This window comes from Canis lupus, chromosome 14 (assembly GCF_048164855.1).
Source record: "Canis lupus baileyi chromosome 14, mCanLup2.hap1, whole genome shotgun sequence".
Lineage (NCBI taxonomy): Eukaryota > Metazoa > Chordata > Mammalia > Carnivora > Canidae > Canis > Canis lupus.
This window is the reverse complement of record NC_132851.1, coordinates 40811695-40830775: the sequence shown is the minus strand read 5'-3', so window position 1 is coordinate 40830775 and position 19081 is coordinate 40811695. Positions and strand designations below refer to the sequence as shown.

The following is a 19081-nucleotide window of genomic DNA, read 5'->3' as shown; positions in this document are numbered from 1 at the left end:
AACTGCTGCTCATTGGCCACTTCCTCCCTCAATTAGTGTATTTTTAATAACGCCGCAGCCTTGCCATGCCGGGCAGCCAGTGAACGTTAAAGGGAAATAATCATCCTGTAATTCAGACTGGGAGGAAACAGTCATTTCTAATTATTGGTTCTCTAATGGAATTAAGGATCTGGCTTGGGCTGCAGCCTCCACACAGCTGCTGTTTCCGCTGATTCTTACTTTTGACGGAAAAGGCGAAGCCCGCCAGCCCGGCCACGCGCTGCCTCCTGCCACGGAAGACCCCTGGCAGGGTTTCGGCGATCTGGGCGGCGGACCAGGCTCGGAGAGCTGGCGCCTCTCAGGTCCTGGGCTCGAGACAGTCGTCGGGGATTATTATCTCCGGAGGCGGCCGGGGACACTTGCCCGCGCTCAGCGCCCGCGTCTCGGTGGCCTCGCTCTGGAGGGCCCGTCGTGCTGAGCTGCTTAGGATGCGGACACGATTTTCTTGCTCCCCCCAAAAGACCCTTTTCGTCCTCGCCCTGCTTGGCCTTTGTCACAAAGACATGTGATGGCGTCGCCGGGTTTAATCTAACGTCCCCTGCCCGGGGACGCAGAGGACCACGTTTTCTGGTTTCCCCATAGTTCATGTGGAACCTCCTTCTGGCCCCGGCAGGTTTGGGGAGAGCTGCGGGCGACGGCTGTGCCAAGGCCCCTAGGGCACGGGGACCCCCTGAGAGCTGCCCCCCGTTGGGGCTCCGGGTCCTTCCCTTCACGGGCGGAGACATGGGATGAACGTGGCCCGGCCCCTGGGGCGAGGGCTCCGCGTGGGCCTCCTCAGGGCCCTGCGAGCCCGGGGCCCAGGGCAGGGAGCCCCCAGTGCTCCCGCCGTGGCTGGGGCGGGGTTCTGTTACAACGTCATCACCAGCCTGTTCTGGCTTCCAGCCTGGCCGGCGGCACCTGACCCTGCCAACCTTTCCTGGATCGTGCGAGTCAGAGGTGTCCTTGGGGCGTCTGGGGGGTTAAGTGCCGTGGGACTCCGGATTCCCGCTCAAGTCGGGAGCCCGGGGGTCCTGAGCTCGAGCCCTTGTCTGACCCCGTGCTCTGGGCGGCGTCTGCTCGGGCGTCTCTCTCTCCCTCTCCCCTTGCCCCTCCGCTGACTTGCTAATAAATAAATCTTAAAAAGGAACAAAAAAAGAGCTCTCCTGATTTTCCTGTGACCCCTTTGACCTCATCCCCGCGGCCTCCCATTAAGCTTCTTCTTCCCAATCCCAATCTTTAAATTTCAGAGTTTCTCAGTTTTCTACCCTGGCCTCTCATGTCCTCTCACGCTCCTCGGTCTCCCTAGAGCAGCTGCCACACGACGGGGATGCTCCGGCCTCCATCTCGAGTCCAGGCTTCTCTCCTAACTTACAGATCCCTACCCGTGTCCCCCTCCTCCTGGACGTCTCCTATGGATCTGAAGCTCCGTCGACTCGAAATTCAGCTTAAAATCCCTCTTTCAAGATGGCTCCTCCTCTAGTTTTTTATTTTATTTTATTTTATTTTATTTGTTTGTTTCTCAATTCTCAGCGAGCACTAGCACCGTGGACGGTAGCTCTTCTCCAAAGAGGCCCCGGGGACCCAGACCTCCCGCATTCATACTCCTGTCCACATCACCCCACATTGACTCTCTTTGGCCCCGTGACCCACTTTAACCAAAAGAATGTGGTGGAAATGGGACACGGCACCAACAGCTTCTACGTTGGCCCTTTTGGGAGCGTTGAACCGCCACCTCCGATGTCCAGCTGCCCTTCTGGAGAGTCTCCAGGGCAACACTGAGGCCCTGGGTCTACATGGAAGGAAGGCAGAGGCCCAGGTATCCCAACACTCCAGATGAGCCAGTTTCCCAGGCACCTGTGACAAGGCCTGGACATGTGCTGAAGCCTCCTTGGCTGCTCTAACCCAAGCTTCGGGGCGACTGCAAACAGGAGAGAGTCCCAATCATCAGAGGAGCCATCCAGCTGTGCACCATCAGTGGAGAGAATCATGCAAAATAATAAAACAGTTGTTTATAAATAATAATAAATAATAATAAACAGTTGTTTATAAATAATAATAAACTGTTGTTTATAAATAATAAATAATAATAAACAGTTGCTTATCAATGATAATAAATAATAATAAACTGTTGTTTAGCTATTCAGTGTTGAGTGGTTCGTTATACAGCAACACGGACAACTGAAACACTATGTGCCCAGACGCCTGGCAATCCTCTTTTCATTTCTCCCCTTCATCCTCCACATTGGGGTTCCAGCCCCTTTGATGATGCCTCCTAAATATTTCTTGAATAGCACGTCCCCCCCACCCCCATGCCACTGCCCATTCCAGATCCCCCTTCTCCAGCATTGGATGCCTCCTGTAGCAACAGGAATCATCTAAAATGCTAATATGATTATGGTTTATGCTGGCCATCTAGAACTTTCTCATCGATCTCTATGGTTTTTAGGATAAAGTCCAATCCTCTAACCATTGCTTACAAATCTGTGCAGGCTCTTGTCCCTGCCTATTTTGCAGCTTCACCTTATGTGACTCTACATTACCAATCATCCTTGATTTGTTTCAATTTTTTCAGGGTATCATGTTGTCTCTTGATTCCTTTTGCTTTTTTCCTTGTTGTTCTTTCTACCGAAAATACTTTCTCCTGTGGTCATCCCTTCCCCTTTCTCCTTTTTTCAAATTCCTGCTCATCCTTCAGGTCTTAGTTTAAATATCATTTCCTCCTGGGAGCCTTCTCTGATCCTCCAAGCCTGGATTTGTTGTCCCTGCCAAGTGCTCCCATATCATTCATCAATTCTTTCATTCATCAAATTTTTATTGAGCTTATACTATGAGTCATACACTGTGTCATCCTTCCCCTATAATAGCACTCATCATCCTGTTCTGTAATTATTTGTTTGTCTGGCTCTGCCGTGAGCCTGCAGGCTTGTCAAGGGAAAAGACTCTGTTTATCTCATTCTACTTTGTACCCCTGGTGTTTAGCACGTAATAGATGCTCAGTGCATATGTAATGAATAAGTGAAACTAAAGTCAGTCTCCCCAGATGGTATGGCTAGTGGAAGGAAATAATTATTCAATACATACTTGTTTCTGATAAACAAACCACCTAATATTTTATTTTATTTTATTTTATTTTATTTTATTTTATTTTATTTATTTTATTTTATTTTATTTTATTTTATTTTATTTTATTTATTTTATTTTATTTTTTTTACCACCTAATAGTGAATATTTGGCAATAAAAAAGTTCATGGTTTACTGGAGACAAAGTACAATTTTCAGGGACAAATCAGGATAAAGACTCAAGTCCAGTTTGGCTTTCTCAAAGTATAGTTATTTACAAATTAAGGGGCTATAGTAGAGACCACTGAGTGTTAAGCCAGCGGCTTTGATTCTGGCCCATTGCAAACATCGGGCTAGATAGGAAAGCTAAAGCCAGAGAGTCACTGCATCATTTATTTCACAGACAGCACTGGTGTCTGGGTACTACTCTGAGAACAGCTTAAATATATTTGCTACAGAAAGATAGGATGTGAGGAATATCTTTATCCCAAAGACCAAGCATGCCTCAATGATGAGTGGTTTCCAGGGTGCTTAGACCTGGTAATTGTGGGTCCCTCCCAAGAAGGACTGTCCCCCCGTTGGCTGTTAGGGAGCTTGGAGAATGCTGGGTAAGTCAGTTTCAGATAATTGCCTCGCATTCATGGCCCCATTTTAGGGTGATTTCTGCAACAAACCTGGAGCAGCCACCAAAGCATAGGGGGCAGACAAACAGGCAGAGCCCCCGCCACCGTGGAACATGCGTTGGCAGCCATCGGTGGCTGTTTCTGGCCAGCGAGGTTCTTGTATTCATCGCAAAGACTTTCTACTTTTAGCCTAATTTTGGCGTGTCCAGGAAGCCACCCCAAGCCCCTTTTGAAAGCATGTCGGCTGCAAATAGACATTTCATGTAACAGCTGTTTATTAAATTAAAATGGAGGCTTTATTCCAAAGACTAGTTTCTTTGGATATGGGGAATAAGTGTGAACTGTATTTTTCTATGGCTTCTGAAATTTTTTTTTCATTGAGAATATATATATATTTTTTACAGCAAGAAGTAACAACATAACAATTAATAGCATACGGGGGTAGAAGAGATCTTAATAGTTATTTTGCTATGCCTGTCATCATACACTTGGGAAGGTAAGACTCAGAGAAGATGTGATGACATGCAAACATTAGTCAAAAGTGAGCTTTTGTTTAGTATTTCGAATTAGATGTCAATACAGCTTATATCATCAGGAAAAGGGGAAAGCTTTGACTTCCTGGCCATGTTTGGAAGACTGTTTAAGACTATCTGCACCCCAAATCTGACAAATTGGCTCATCATTGGAGATAAATGCCTCTGACATCTGTATCTGAACTTGGATTATACATGATTCTTTTGGGGCATTTGAATAATAAAGCCTGAGTTAGCGTCTTAGTTTGCTGGGGCTGCGGTGGCAAAGCACCACAAACTGGGGGTCTTAAAAATCAGAAATTTATTGTCTCGTGGTTTGGGAGCCAGAAATCTGAGATGAAGATGTTGGCAGGATTGGTTCTTTCTGTTGGCTGTGAGAGCATCTGTTCCTTGCCTCTCCCCTAGATTTTGGCATTTTACAGGCAATCTTCGGGTTCCCTGGCTTGTAGAAGTGTCAGCACAATCTCTGTGTTCATGTGCACATGACACTCTCCCTGCGTGCATGTGTCTGTGTTCAAATTTGTTCTTTTTATGAGGCTACCAGTCATATTACCAGAGGCCCAGCCTACTCTAATATGGCCTCATCTTAGCTGACTCCATCTGCAAGGAGCTTATTCCCAAATAAGATCGCATTTGTAGGTACTGGGCAATAGGACTCCAACATACAGATTTTGAGGGGGACACAATTCAGCCTATAATAGTGTTATAGAAAAGAGGATATTACGGTGCGGATGGGTGGCTAAGACACTTGGTAGCGGGCCTATTCTGAGCGGCGAGTTCTGGACAAAGTCAGGTAGGAGAGATTTGCTTGAAGTTTAGACTTGTGTCTCAGGGGATCAGTTCTTTGTAGCACAGACCCAAGCCGAAGGGTCTGTCCGCTCGTGGCCCCTGGGAATTTCGCGGCTGCCATGCCTCAAGTCCAGACCCCGCTATCTGGGTTTCTCTGGTGGAAGGGTCTTCTCTGACCCTCCAGGCTGTGGGAGGTGGATAGTTACCATTTGGTACGCTGTTTTTTGGCACCAGAATGATGAATGGACTTATATTTTATTTTCAATAAGTAGGCAGGTCTATTGCACTGAGTAATTTAAGAAGTAAAATGACCATTATGCCAGTATTTAAAAAGACTCAAAACTCTAAAAGCAAAATTCAAAAATCTCTTCTACTCCTAAGCCCTCACATTCTAGGGAAGGGGCCAACCTTTGAGACTGTGGATTTGAGATATATGCACCCCCACGTGATTACAGAATTATTCACAATAACCTAAATATGGAAGCAACTTAGGTATTCATCAATAAACAAATAGAGGGACGCCCGGGTGGCTCAGCAGTTGAGCGTCTGCCTGTGGCTCATGTCATGGCCTCAGGGTCCCGGGATCGAGTCCCACGTCGGGCTTCCTGCATGGAGCCTGCTTTTCCCTCTGCCCGTGTCTCTGTGTGTCTCTCATGAATAAATAAATAGAATCTTTGAAAAACCCCAAATAGATAAGGAAATATATATATATATGTCATATATATAACAGAATATTACACAGGCATAAAAAACGATGAGATTGTGCCATGTAAGACAACAATGAACGGATCTGGAGGGTATTAGCCTAAGTGAAATAAGTCAGACTGAGAAAGTGAGAAAGACCAATATCCTATGATTCCGCTCATAAGTGGAATCTAAAAAACTAAAACCCCACCAAAAACGAGTGAATAGATAAACAAAAAGCAGAACCAAACCTATAAATACAGAGGATACACTGATGGTTGTGAGGGCAGGGAGATGGGCAGTTGGGGGGAGTGGGTGAAGGGGCGGGGGAGGCACAGGCTCGTTATGGAACGAGCAGATCATGGGAATGTGGTCAAGGACATCGTAATCGGGACGCAAGGGGACAGAGGCAACTGCCCTTGCCCTGAGCCCAGCATCACGTATAAACTTGTAGAACCGTTAAATCGTACACCCAAAACTCCCTGTAACATGATGTGTCAACCATACAAAAAAAAAAAAAAAGACTGTGGTTTTGAAACTATTCAGGATAAAGAGAAAAATGAGTTGTAGAGTCCCCCCCAACTTTTCTTAAAGCCCGAAGCTTGGGAAGTGAATGAATAATCGGGTGCCAGAATTTGCTGAAATTACCTATTTTCTCAATTGCTTCATTCATCACTCTTATTTTATAGACAAATACGAAGTACCTGCGCTCGACATTGGAGACATGCTCTTTCTGTAAAGAGATGCACAACGAAGTCTTTAAAAAATATTAAGGGAAGTTTTAAATACGTTAGGGGGTGACTGTGGAGTATTGCGATAGAGTCTTCCCTGAGGAGTACCCCCCCCGCCCCCCCCCACCCCTGAGCACGTACCTGGAGCTCCAGCGAGGCACCAGCCTGCAGAACGCGGCCATTCCCAGCCCTGAGCAGGAATCGGAGACCTCCACATCCTACTTTATGTAAGAGAATTAGCAGAAACTCATCTCAGTGGGCCTTCAAAAGAGGAAACTAAAAAAATAAATAAAAAATAAAATAAAATAAAATAAAAATAAATAATAAAAAAGAGGAAACTAAGCAGACAGCCTCGTTAATTTAGCATATAGACTTGGAATGCGGCACAACATCCATCATCTCATCAAAATTCAATTAAAACATGGGTTACTGGCCAAAGAAAAGGAGCCAATTTTCTCTCTCCCTCCCTCCCTGCCTCTCTCCTTCTCTCTCCCTTTCTCTCCCTGTCTCTCTCTCTCTCTTTTTGGAAGAGTTCTTGGAACATCACTAAGCCCTTAATGGTTCTTTCATTATGGGAGCCAATTTAAAAGGATAGTTTGAGCATTTGAATGACCCCTAACATTAGAAATTAGAACTTGAGCAGTTACACAATTGCTCTTAATTTAAAGCACTCTGGCGCTAGCCATAGTGGGCAGGGAAGGAGCATATTTAAAAGTCTTCTTTTTAAGGACTTTTGATATCATTATAAAACTCTTTGGATCCTACAGGATCTTCTTTTATATGGCAGAGAATGTGTAGCGGTGATTATCCACTTAGCTCAGACCCACTCCACAATTTAAAAAAAAAATGTTATTTGCTAACATACAACCAGACTTCACACAGGGAGAGGGTAAGCCCACAGGTCCTGTAACACGATTTGCAGTGTTAAATGTAATTGGGTCTCAAATTTTAAGCAGTTAAATGTCTTAATTTGTTCTTTTCTTCCTACCATAATATAATGAGGATAAACTTTGACACACAGCAGCTCTGCAAAGAGAAGATTTCTCCTCGTTCATTGTTTCTCAAACCAATCTTCTTTCCTGAAATTTGATTTCCGAAGTGCCTTACAGTCCTTAAGCCAGGTGGGCGGCAAGGAGTCCACTCGGAACATTCATAATCATCTGAAATAAAAGCACGCTCCAGAAGCCAGACGCACTTAAGACAATCAAATGGGGTTAGTCACCAAGTAGAAATAACTCTCTTAACCTCTCGCTAATTCTGCCCAGGAGCCAACCGACTGCAGCTCAGGTTGCTGAAGGGAATCACCTTGGCCCTGAAATAAATAGTATGAATCTCTGTGGGTTCAGTATGTACGTGTTGCCTCATCCACACAATTCATTTTTCTGGTGCTCCGGCCCCAATATTGTCAATTGGAGATTTGCCTCGTGGCTTGAAGAAGGAAAACCACAGTACGCCGTCCAAGGGACCCAGACGAAGCCTCTCTGTACAGGCCTTTCGAGCCCAGACTTCAACCCTAAATACTGAATGTGATATTTTTTTCCATATCAGTCAGCCTTCCAGCCCCGGGAAAAGTCAATGGAGACAGTGATTCTTAGATTCTTAGAAAAATCAAAGAAACGCCACGTGCGATTCGGGGAGGGAAACCATGGATTTGGATTTGACCACACCTGGCTGTGTTTTTGTTTGTTTTTCAACCAAATTGGGTCTGGCACACACGTTTCCCATTACCTGGTCAGCCCGAGGAGTAGGCTTCATTGCCCTTGTAAATAGGAGACCTGTCACACTCTATCAAGAAAGCCGACTTTCTAGAATTTTTTATGAGGTAGAAGTAACTGTTGACTTAAAAAGAGACATCAAATCTCTTCCTTTTGTTTTTGTTTCCTCCTAAATAGGCAGGTCAGGAGTTTGGTGTGGACGAAGAATAAACGAGACAAAAGTAAAACCAATGATAGTATTTAAAAAAAAAACAATGATATTAAAGGCAAAGAAGGTGTTACTAAGGAAAAACTACAGAACCTTTTAAATTTTGACCTTAAAACAAGTATAATCATATATTAAAAAAAAAAAATCCCAAGTACTTCCAGGAATGTAATTGTAAGTACCTGTGCTCATTTTAATGTGATTTTTGGGGTGTGCCACAGACCAATGTTTCTGCCTCAGTTGGAAAGCCTCTCCATTCCAAGTGACGGAAAGACCAACTCGCCTCGCCTTAAACAATAACGGAGTTAATAGGTTCCGTGGAACTCCGGGGGTGTGAGTTTCAGAATGGTTAGCTCCATGATGTCATCGTTGACTCTGTTGCTTCCATTTTTTTTTTCAGAGCTCTATCTTCCGTCGACAGTGTGGGCTTCACCCTAGGCCTGGACCCCTTGAAGTTATAGGATATCTGTCGGTACAAGTAGATTCACGTGCTTCCTTTTTCTTATCTGGGAAAGATAAGTTGCTCTCCTCAACTACCTAACAGACGTTCTGAGATTCCCGCTGACCCAGCCATCGATTGGCTTAAGCCAAGGCCACTGAAGCCAACGTCCACGGCAAACGGGGTGGGATGATCCCGATGGATCCTAACAATCAGACTTGAGCCCTGGGGCTGATGGAGGGGTTAATTCCACCTAAACTTCATGACTGCTGTAGAATGGGTGTGGGGAAGGTAACGCTGGACACTGAGCTCAGGCGCCCCCACCTTTGGGGTGTCCGTTACCGTAGGCAGTGAAGAACACAATGATGCCTTTAAAGTTATTAGAAATCTCAGTGTTTTTATTTATTGAGGCCCCTTTCTGAGAGCTATTACAGAAGGAGAGGTTGTGAGGTTGTTCAACGGTTTCCTCACTTATGTCACTCAGACTTTTCTTCTATGAGTCACGTAAAAGCTTACTGAGGTGCATACGAGTTCAATTCAAAGTCAAAAATCATTCTCAAATTCTATGCAAAAAGGGGGGCATTTGGGGGGCTCAGTGGCTGAGCGTCTGCCTTGGGCTCAGGGCATGACCCCGGGTCCCAGGATCGAGTCCCGCATCGGGTCCCTGCATGGAGCCTGCTTCTCCCTCTGCCTGTGTCTCTGCCTCTCTCTCTGTGTCTCTCGTGAGTGAATGGATAAAATCTTTAAAAGAAATAAATGATGCATTAAAGAAAAAGACATTTCTTGGCCTTACTCCACCCCTCCATTTTTTACAAAAAAAAAAAAAGCCCAAGAAGTTAGGCAAGGGCAAGTGATAAACCCCGCCCTTCAAAAGATTCTCCAGACAGAAAAAACAACGGCCCGCATTGGCCACTCTTCCGAAACAACCAGGTGAGATGACCCGGAATGGATTCCCGTGTAGCTGGTCAGCTACGGCCAGTATCAGCCCCTGGCCCCAGCTCCTCGACTTTCAGACCTTCTTTATTTTGTTGGTCAGAGCAGACTGTCCCAGGCTTTCCCGGTACCACCTCGTGCTGCAAAAGCAAATCTCAAATCTAGGTCAGGGGGTCGCCCGGCCCTAGGATGGGTGGAGGCCCGGCGGCCCGGACAAGGTGCGGGGCGTGAGATCCCTGGGTCCTGTGTCCGGGGCTGTCCTTGAGTGCGGGGTGGAGGGAGGAGGGCAGGGCCTGTTGGGCAGGGGAACCACACTGTCCTCCAGTTTGCCGTCTCTTGGGGTATCGCAAACGTTGTATTTGAGGAATTATCATTCCTGCTCTGAGAAATAAATACTTCTGACCATATTGCTGACAGAGCTCCTCGCGAAAGCACTGCTCTCCCCTGGAACTCTCCAGAAGTCGGCCCCGGAGAACAGCATGCTCGCGGTCCCTGGCCATCCCACAGCTGCCCTGGGCCCTCCCTCACGCAGGCCTCCCGGGGGGACGGAGGGATGGCTGCCGTCCGTGAGCCTGGACGTAAGAAGAAAACACTGCCTAAGACCTGAAAAGACACATCTGCGGGTTATCGAGGTACTTGCATGGCTTCCCAAACGTAGTACTTACTCAGTTAATGTTTCCCCAGGTGTATTCTCTGGAACCCAAGCGTCAGAAGAGTTTTCGAGAAGAGTCCGGAATAGAGTTTCCTGATGAAATATATTTGGGGGAAAAAATGGGCTACTGCAGAAAGGCTCAGGCTTTTGGTCTGTATTCTCTGTCCCCAAGAAAAGGGATATGGGGCGCTGTCCCCACTAGTTTGACCATGGAATTCTTTTCTTTTTTTTTTTTTTAAAGATTTTATTTATTCATGAGTGACAGAGAGAGAGAGAGAGGCAGAGACACAAGCAGGCTCCATGCAGAGGCTCCATGTAGGGACCCGATGCGGGACTCGATCCTGGGTCTCCAGGATCAGGCCCTGGGCTGGAGGCAGGTGCTAAACCTCTGAGCCACCCGGGCTGCCCATGGAATTCTTTTCTGGAAGAGTGTTTCATGTCACGCATCTGAGGAACACACTTTGGGGAAAGCTTAGCATGTCCGATCACCACGTTCCTAGGACCCTAGCATCTGCCCGTCTTCCGATGGCCTTCCTTACCAGCTGTGCTGGGACTTGGTTCCACGACACAACCCCCAAGAAAAGCTTTGCCAGTTTTTTTTTTCTCAAGGACTTGTAGGATAGAGAAAGGCCCTCACGCTGTTTTCTCAAGGAGAGCAGATGTGATTCAGAACCGGACACCTCTGATTCATCGTCATTGTCGCATGTCTGAGGGCAGAGGACATTTGCCATTAACCTCTACCTGGATCCCTCCTCCCCCCTTAACCCATATCCTGCTGTGCACACACAAGGTCACAGTGGATGTGGGAGGTGGTCCCGCTGAGGTCTGAGACAGCTGACGCGAGTTGAGGGAGGCGTCCTTCGCAGCCCACTTTGAGGGCCGGGGTGATTCCTGCGCACGGAGGCTGCAGACGGAGCTCAGGGCCTGGGGTCAGCTGCGGGTCCCCGTGAGGATCCAGCCGGCCCTGAGGGCCCACCCTAGCCCCCGCGGGGAGGCTGGCAGGCCGGCGGGCTGCCCCCAGGCCAGTATCACCGGGCCGGGCCCAGCCACTCCGACGAATTCTCTTTGCTTCACCCGAGAACACCTTCCACTGTAGAAATTTTGTAGTCGAATGAAACTCTCATACACGGTCTTACCTGCTGTGGATTTAGGAGAAGCCTTTCTTTCCATATTTTGTAATGCTCTTATTTTTTTTCATACTATAAATGCAATAGGTGGTCAGTGTGGGCAAAACACACAAGGGCATACAGATGGATAGAATCCGAATCACCCATAACCCCACCAATCAGAAGTAACTGCTACTGGTATTTTGGTTTATCTATTTAAATATTTTATTTCTTTTTGATTTTGGCACATTCTTATTTTGCATAGTGGTTTGAGAGTAGTTCTGTGCTCCTTGTGGCCCTAACCATGCGGGCTGGAGCTTATTTTGGGGAGTCCGCTCCCTTTTCTCAGAAGAGCTATACTGATAAGCCTGTCCAGCCACAGAGATACAAGTGCAGCAGGAGGTTTTTTTTTTTATATTGGCCCCAAATAATCGTAGAATTATTTTATTATTTTATTTTATTTTATTTTATTTTATTTTATTTTATGTGTGTTTTTTTAATTGGAGTTCAATTTGCCATCAAAGAGTGTAATACCCAGTGCTCGTCCCGCCAAGTGCCCCCCCCCGTGCCCGTCACCCAGTCACCCCAACCCCCGCCCACCTCCCGTTCCACCACCCCTAGTTCATTTCCCAGAGTCAGGAGTCTCTCTGGTAGAATGATTTTATTTCTGTCACTACCAACACTCAGCAATACCAATGCTAATGGAAACTGAACATTTTTTTAATATGTAGAATAAGTCCTATTTTATTTTTTAAAAATATTTTATTTATTTATCCATGAGAGGCACAGAGAGAGGCAGAGACACAGGCAGAGGGAGAAGCAGGCTCCCTGCAGTGAGCCCAATGTGGGACTCGATCCCAGGACCTGGGTCACGTCCTGAGCCGGAGGTGACGCTCAACCGCTGGGCCCCCGGGTGCCCCTGTCCTATTTGAAGTACATTTTCTGATTTAATTCTCACAACAGCACCGTGTGATCACTCTATTATGCCGCGTCTCCCCCCCACGGAGAGGACGCACAGCTGCCAAAGCCACGAGCGGCGAGGGCTGGGGTGGGCCTCCGAGCCCGGACGGGCCCAGGGCAGAGCCTGTGCTCCTTCGATGGATGGAGAAGTGAGCCACGGCCCTCGGTGAGGGAGAGGCTGCTTCACAGTGGGCTGAGCATGGCCGAGGAAGGCCTCGTGGTCGGAGCCTCGATGTGGCTCCCCCGGCACATCCCTATGCAGGGGTGCCCTCCAAGGGGCAGGGGGGCGGGGGGGGGGAAGGGCCAGAAGTCGAGTGTGCCTTTCATGCCACAGCTGAGGAGGAAAAGCCCTGGCTCCCCGGGAACAGGTGCGCCCAACGGACTCTAAGAGGCACGATAGGTGCACCGTGGTCTGGGGTTCTGCTCTCTGGCCTAGTACTGGGCTCGGGGCCCTAAGCCGCACGGGAGCTGCTGCAGCCACAGAGCTGGTCAGCTGCTGCCTGGAGAGCAAAGACACAATGGGCGGGGTCCGCGCTCGGGGCTTAAGCGCCAGAAGGATGGGAACAGGCAAAGAGCAGCGGAGGCGGCAGCCAGGCCCGGAGGGTGGAAAACCGCAGCCAGGACGAGCTGAAGATCATCGCAAATAACTGCAGTGAGGACCAGACCGCAAGGCCTGTGCACCGGGGCACGCGTCTATATTCGGGTGCTACGCTGAACCTCAGTCCCGTAAGTCTGGACGGCTGGGGACTCCTGGGGTCCATACAGAAGGCAGAACATATGATGTATAATTTACTTATAAAACTGGAATCATTATATGTATCGCTTGATATCATGGCTTTTCACTGTAGTATTTTAGTATATTTTTAAGGGTTTGTTTATTGTTATTTTATTTATTTTGTTTATTGTTATTTTATTTTATTATTTATTGTTATTTTAGAGAGAGAGAGAGAGCACAAGCAGGTGGAGGCGCAGAGGGGGAGAGAGGACCTCAAGCGGACGCCCCACTGAGGACAAAGCCCAACAGGGGCTCCATCTCACGACCCTGAGATCGTGACCTGAGCTGAAATCGTCCGGGGGATGCTTAACCGGCTGAGCCACCCAGGTGCCCTTTGAGGGTCAATATTTTGACAATTCAAATGAGATATTTTTGAACACGCAATTCTTCAACAGTAGAATGCAATTACGGGGACGGACCACAGTCTTCGCCACTACTTCCCTGTCGCTGGGCGTCTGGGATGTTTTCTGACCGTCCTGCCAATGTAAAGAACACCGTGATTTCACTACCAAAGTACAAAATCCCAGAGACTGTAGCTGATAATGTCATAGTGACATCACATGGAGACGGTGGTGACCGTACTTACCGTGGGACGCCCCAAATGACGCCCCGAATCGTCACATCGCCGCGCTGCCTGCCTGAGCGGACGTGGCGTTGTGTGTGCACCCTGCTCCCCGAGTAAGTATTGGAAAGAAATGAATTCAAAAAAGAAATAACCTAGAATACGACAACGTGGTGAGACAAGGAATCTCATCCTCACCATTTACTAGTCATCTTAACAATAAAATGACACACGAAGAAATGAAGATGTGATTGGAAGGAGATAAAATAATATATATCTATTTTTTTGGTAGATGATGATAGAAGATGCCCGGGAAATGATAACGTGTTACAACTAATAAGAGTCTCACGGAGTTGATGGCCCCGGAGTAACGTTTAAAAAGGTATTTTTGGATACTAACAAGGCCAATTAGAAAATTATTGTCAAGTTCGATTTTGATCACAATTCCAAGAGGCAATTTGGAGAAATTCGCGGTTTATTCTAAAACTCGTCTGGAGGAGTCAAGGCCAAAAACGGCCGAGACAATTTCGAGAAAGAAAGGAAAACTCTCCTTCCGTCTATCAAGGCACGGCCTGAAACAGTGACTAAGGAGCGCGATGCGGGTGCGGGGGGGCAGACAAATAGCCCGAGTGGAACGGAAAAACGTCCCCAAATCAGCAGGACCAAGGATGAGCTATTTAAGAAGTGGTTCTGGGAAGATAGATGGTCCAGAGGGAAAAACATGAGACTCCACTTTTCTTGATCCAGATGTGAGATTCCAAACTTTAAGGCCTGTTAAGAGTGGGGAGCACGAGATATCCACAGAATCGGGGCAGTGAGGGCCTGGGTGGGACTCCGGGGGCCCCAAAGTGCACAAGGGTCTGTGCATCTGTTACGCCCGGTTACAAATGGGCATGACAAAATTCCCAAGATGAGCCACAGGCTGAAAGAATTGGGGTGCCTGTGGCCGATAGGGGCATAGGCTCCAGAACCTTCCCTGAATCCCTAAAAGGTAACAACACAAAGAAAAGCAACTAAGTAGGAGAACTGGCCAAAGGAAGGGGCCGTGATCCCCAGAAGTGAAACCGGACCAACAAGGAAGTGTGAGGACACGCTCGGTGCCACCAGTGCCAGGGGGTGCTGACCAAAGGGGGGGAGCCCCACTTTCCTCCCGCCAGGCAGGCCTAGCACTACGAAGCCCGACAGCAAGTTTTGGGGATGACGCAGGACTGGGTCGTCCACACGTGCTCATCACACTATTAGAATCAATCACTTTAAAAAGCAGTCTTGGGGGGCGCCCGGGGGGCTCAGGGATGAGCGTCGGCCTTCAGCTCAGACCGTGACCCTGGGGTCCCAAGATCGAGTCCCGCATCGGGCTCCCCACAGGGAGTCTGCTTCTCCCTCTGCCTGTGGCTCTTCCTCTCTCTCTGTGTGTCTCATGGATAAATAGATAAAATTAAAAAAAAAAAAGAAATAAAAAATAAAAAGCATTTTTGGTGGGACGCCCGGGTGGCTCAGTGGGTTGAGCCTCCGACTCCTAGTTTCAGCTCAGGTCAGGTGTCAGGGTCCCGGGGCTGGGGCCGATCCCCTGGCGCGGGATCTGCTGTCGGATTCCCTCTCCCTCCGCCCTCCCTGCCATCGCCTGCGTGCTCTCTCTCTAAGAGAAAAAAAAAAAAACTTAAAAAGAAAAAGCAATTTGATAATATCTAGTGAGGCTGAAGGTACTCCAAACAGAACTTATGAAGGATAAAAAATGAAAAGGCAATAAAGCCCGTACTCCCCGTGTGCGCTCCTTGAGGCATCCCCCTCACCCGCCACCACCTCGAATCCTGAGTTTTGCTTCACTCTTCTCACTATCACGCACCACCCAGGAGACCATATGGTTAATTTTCTATTGTCTTTGACTTTCAGGGCGGTGGTGTCTTCGTGCAGGTCACAGGTGGTGTCCGGTTACATGTGCGCACTTGGTAGTTTGTTCTAGAACATGCCCGTGGGGGACTGGTGACCGCGTTCTGAGCTTCTCTCCAGTGAGGCTCCGGGATTTACATTTTGGAAGGAAATTCCTACATTCCAGGGTGTGAGCTTCGTGAGCTTCACCAAGATGATGCAGAATCATGTACCAGCATTTACTCTTCAAGACAAAAAAACCTCCTTCACCCGTGAACTACGCCCCCCCCACCCGTCTGGCAACCACCAGCTTGTTATCTGTGTTTAAGAGTGGAGTGGCTGTTTTTGTCTCTCTTTCTTCCTTTTTCTGTTCATTTATTTTGTCTCTTAAGTTCCACCTACGGGGGAATCCATATGCTAATCGTCTTCCTCTGGCTGATTTATTTCACTTTAGGGCCAGCGATGTTGTTGCAAGTGGCAACGTGTCGAGCATCTTTGTGGCTCATACTCCTCCGCTGTGTGTGTTCCACGTGCACCTTTATCCACTTACCTGCCGTGGATGCTCGGGCCGCTTCTGTATAAACAACACTGCAATGAACCCCGGGGGGGAATGCACTTTTGTGATTTAGTGATTGATGATTGATTGATTGATTGATTGATTGAGATAAATATCCAGTAATGGAATTACTGGATCATAGGGTAGTTCTATTTTTGTTTCTTTGAGGAATTTCCAACTTTTCCCCACAGTGGCCGCACCGATTTGCGTTCCCGCCAACGGTGCACGAGGATTTCCTTTTCTCCACATCCTCCCCGATACTTGTTTCTAAGCGTTTTCTATTTTCACCATTCTGACAGGTGTGAGTTGATGCCTCATTGTGGTTTTCACTTGCATTTTCTTAGTGGTGAGTGATGTTGAGCATCTTTTCGTGTGTCTGTTGGCCGTCCGCATGTCTTTTTTGGAAAAATGTTTATTCAGGTCCTCCACTCATTTTCAAATCAAGTTACTTGTTTGTTTTGCTTTTTGGTGTTGTGTAAGTTCTTTATGTATTTTGGATATTAACTTTTTATCAATATACATTTTTTTATTAGTAGTGTTTGAATTCCCATTGCTCCATATCTTTACTTAGTGTTATCAAAGCTTTACTTTTTTTTAAAAAAAATTTTATTTATTTATTCATGAGAGACACAGAGAGAGAGGCAGAGACACAGGCAGAGGGAGAAGCAGGCTCCATGCGGGGAGCCCGATGTGGGACTCGATCCCGGCAGGGATCATGCCCTGGACTGAAAGCAGCGCTAAACTGCTGAGTCACCCACGGATCCCAAAGCTTTAAATTTTTATCAATTGGGTGGGTATAAATGACATTTTTAATGGTTTTAATTTGCATCATCTTCCTAATGAAATTGAATGTATTTTTGCCTTTTTTTTTTCTGTTCATGTTTCCTATGATATCACTTTCATGTTTTTGGTCTATTTATTTATTTATTAAAGATTTATTTATTTATTCAAAGAGAGAGAGAGGCAGAGGGAGAAGCAGGCTCCATGTAGGAAGCCTGACATGGGACTCGATCCCAGGTCTCCAGGATCAGGCCCTGGGCTGCAGGCGGCACTAAACCGCTGCGCCACCAGGGCTGCCCGGTCCATTTTTTTAATTGACCTGTTTATATTTTTCTTCCTTTTTAAAAAAGATTGTATTTATTTATTTGAGAGAGAGAGAAAGAGTGAAAAAAAGCACAAAAGGTGGGGATGAGCAGAGGGAGAGGGAGAAGCAGATTCCCTGCAGAGTGGGGAACCCGACTCCAGGCTCGACCCCAGGACTCTGAGATCACGACCTGAGCCAGAGGCAGACGCTTAACCAACTGAGCCACCCAGTTGCCCGTTTGTATTTTTCTTATTGATATTTTGAATTTCCTTATTCAGTTTGGATACTAATCTTTTGTTGGTTGGATGTGTGACAAAACTTCTCTTGGTTTGTAGCCTTTTAAAACCTTTGTTTTTGTGATATGGAAGTTTTTAGTTCTTAATATAATCGATTGACTTCCTATTCTGGGGGGGTGTAGGGAGAGTCTTATCTTACTGTTGTTTTAATGTACATTTCTTTGATCACCAGTCAGCTGAACATTTTTTTCATGTTTACTGGTCATTTATATTCCTTTTCTGTCCTGCTTTTTTAATGTCCTTGTGCCCACTTTCCATTGATTTGCAAAGGACTTCATATGTTGAGGACATTAACCTTTTGGCTTATTTGTTGGGAATATTTCCCCCAGTTTTTCATCACTTGTAAATTTTGCCTAACATTCCCTTTATTATGTAAATGTATTTAAACCTATCATTTTTTTTGCACTTAAAACTTTAATTAATCTGAAATTAATTTTATTGTGAAAGGGTGACATTAATTAACTGTTCCTCCTTTATCCACTGATTTCTGATACCATTATTATTATTATTATACACTATAAGTTGTATATTTATTTGGGTCTGTTTCTGGGCCATATACTTTGCTCCATTAATTATAATTAGTTTATTAATTTTTGCCCAAGATATGTACTTGTTTATTGTTATCTTTATAGTAAGTTTTCCGGTTGGTACAGCAAATTTCTTTTTTCCTTCTCTCCAAACTTTCTTGGTTCATCTCAGAATAGGCATCTGCAGTTAGTGAATCATATACTCCACTTGTTTCACGGAGTGTTATCGTATAAACAAGGTGTAGCTTCTCAGTATTCAAAGTATTAAAGAACAGGAAATATTATCAGAACTTTTCATGTTTTCAGGAGGAACTGCTGAATGCTTCAGGATCGGAGCTTGGGATAGTAAGTAATGCTGGCCCCAGAGAAGGAGTGTGGTGCTTGAGATGTTGGCTGGGGCTTTGTAGATTTATATTTCGGTCACTTTCCAGCCACAGTATTTTCTAGACTAACAGGGCAGCTGAACTAGTTCTCTGGCTCCTTGGTGGCCAGTAAACAGGTTTTTCATAGATAATGACATTGTTCCTGCGGGAAAGATGAAATGCCTTGATTTAATGTTGGCAGTGAGATACTATTGTGCTATAGGAATCTGTGGGCTGTGCCCTCTGGGCCGTCTCCCCATTGGAGGCCTGTGCTGTTGAGTTTGAGATGGTGAAACAAAGGTTGGGCTGGACAAACGTGTTATCAGGAAGGCTACTTTTTCCCAGCTCTGGGGACCAGATTCCGGGAGGGTGGAGAGGCTTTGGAAGTGTTGTGGGTTGGGGCAGGGGTCGCTGGGCTCCGGCCAGGTATGAGATTGGCCTGAGAGACTCGTTAGCGACCGCGCCGGCAAACACTAAGATGCCCAACATCACGTCACAAGGGCCAGCTCTCTTCTCTCTTCTCGGGGAAAGACATCAAACCCTAAGGGGTAAAGTGGGAATCCTAAGTCCACTTGAGGATTTTGTGAGTGTCAATTTACCCTAAG

General features: G+C 46.6%; 1 long non-coding RNA gene across 2 annotated transcripts; it reads right to left on the bottom strand.

Moving 5' to 3' along the window:
• Window positions 1-1502: 1502 nt before the first annotated feature.
• LOC140603985 (uncharacterized) lies at window positions 1503-8695 on the bottom strand. Of its 2 annotated transcripts, XR_012007029.1 has the most exons (4): window positions 8541-8695; window positions 7427-7598; window positions 6580-6714; window positions 1503-1979 (listed from the first exon to the last, which is right to left on the bottom strand). It is a non-coding gene; the product is annotated as an uncharacterized lncRNA (long non-coding RNA). The 2 variants fall into 2 exon arrangements; XR_012007028.1 differs by lacking the exon at window positions 7427-7598 and having other exon boundaries at window positions 1504-1979; window positions 8541-8677.
• Window positions 8696-19081: the final 10386 nt, after the last annotated feature.